This window comes from Ranitomeya imitator, chromosome 4, assembly GCF_032444005.1.
Source record: "Ranitomeya imitator isolate aRanImi1 chromosome 4, aRanImi1.pri, whole genome shotgun sequence".
NCBI lineage: Eukaryota > Metazoa > Chordata > Amphibia > Anura > Dendrobatidae > Ranitomeya > Ranitomeya imitator.
In genome coordinates, this window is record NC_091285.1 from 80568346 (window position 1) to 80570384 (window position 2039).

Consider the following 2039-nt stretch of genomic DNA (forward strand, 5'->3'; position numbering starts at 1 on the left):
TTGTTGCCCTTGTGACTCCTGCTCGGCGTGGTTCTCCGAAACTATTGGTTCCACAGGTGCCAACAATCGAAGACACGTTGAAGTCCGTGGCACCTCTTGGTCCCTCAGAAAATTAAGATGCTCAAAATACCACAGTTTTGGCACATAAACTTCTTCAGTGGAAGCTCCGGACCTTGTAGTCTGAAGAACCTTGTTCAGCTCCTTCCTCCACACCGTGCGGAGCGCCTGGATTTTCTTTTTAATAACTGCTTCGTTAGCTGCCTCATCTGGTGCCTGACGATTGTAAAGCTCAATGAGCTGTAAGTAACCCTCCCTCCTCTTTTCCCTGTTACAATACTCAGGAGACTTGATTTTCCAGAGGCAGGGAAAAGACTGATAAATCTCGATGAAATCCCTGATGAACTCCACACGATTAGACATCTGAAAAATAATTATAAAAAAAAATTACATGGTTGACAAAGAGTCCTATTAACAATACTTTTGACAGTGTGCCAAACGCTTAACAACAGCAGCCACACAAAGCGCTCATGCCTACCATCGCTTCTTCCATCTGCCACGCCATAGGCCACCATAACCCAAAACAGTGTACCGCCCGCTTCCCTACAGCAGCCACACAAAGCGCTCATGGTGACCATCCATTGTACCATCTGCCACGCTCTAGCTCAACAGACACAACCGGTCATAAGCAGTCACAACAGCGTACCATCCGCATCGCTTCAGCGGCGGAACGAAGCGGTCATGCCGAACAAACTGAGTTACATCTACCACGCTGTAGCCCACCAGTCACGACCAGTCACAACCAGTCACAACAGCGTACCATCCGCATCGCTTCTTCCATCTGCTGCGCCATAGGCCACTACCGCCCGCTTCCCTACAGCAGCCACACAAAGCGCTCATGGTGACCATCCATTCTACCATCTGCCACGCTCTAGCTCAACAGACACAACCGGTCATAAGCAGTCACAACAGCGTACCATCCGCATCGCTTCAGCGGCGGAACGAAGCGGTCATGCCGAACAAACTGAGTTACATCTACCACGCTGTAGCCCACCAGTCACAAACAAGCACAACAGCGTACCATCTGCCACATTGTAGCCCTCCAGTCACAACAGTGTACCATCCGCTTCGCTTCAGCGGTGGAACGAAGCACTCATGCCGTCCATACAGCGTTCCATCCACCACGCCCAAGCGGTTTACATACCTCGAAGCAGCGGTGCAAAGCGTGGTATATTCAGCGAAGTAGAAAATTCCAATGTCCAGGTCCACCAAGTGTCCAAGTACGAAGTGACGAAAGGAAATTTTGAAAGCAGTGAGGTAGCATTGGGAACAATAGCGCTCAGGTGACAAATTTTCCAACCAATTGTGTGCACAGAACCTTTGGCCTATCAGCACACTAGCTAGTAGCACAACACGCCCCTAGTGAACAACGTCACGCACAGATTATGCAAAATTTGCTCTGAATCGTCGTGTGTGACACGACCGTACGACTGTCCCATACGACTTCTACATCGCAAATACGTCATGAATTTATCGCTTCAGCGCCGTGCATCGTGTAGTGTGACCGCAGTCTACGATGTTTGAAACGATAATTAAGCGACGATGTAACGTCACAAATCGTGCCGTCGTAGCGATCAAAATTGCACTGTGTGACGGTACCCTTAGAGTTCTCTAGAAATCACATCATCCTCACTGTTCAAAGAGAAACCTACTTTGCAGAAATCCAATGTCTTATTAACAAAGCTCCAATACCAGCGAGCAGCGTATTGAGAAAACTCGACCCATTCATCGACAACAGCGGCCTGCTGAGAGTAGGAGGCCGACTCAAAGAAGCTGAGATGGAGTTTGTGGAGAAATTCCCTCTTATACTTCCCGGAAAATGTCATGTTGCCTACCTAATCGTACAACATTACCACAATCTGGTCGAGCACCAAGGAAGACTATTTACAGAAGGAGCAGCGAGGCTCACCCACGAAAGCCTCATCACCTTCATGGCTGAAGCTATAATTAACGCAAGACCCCTGGTTCCAGTTCCTAACGAC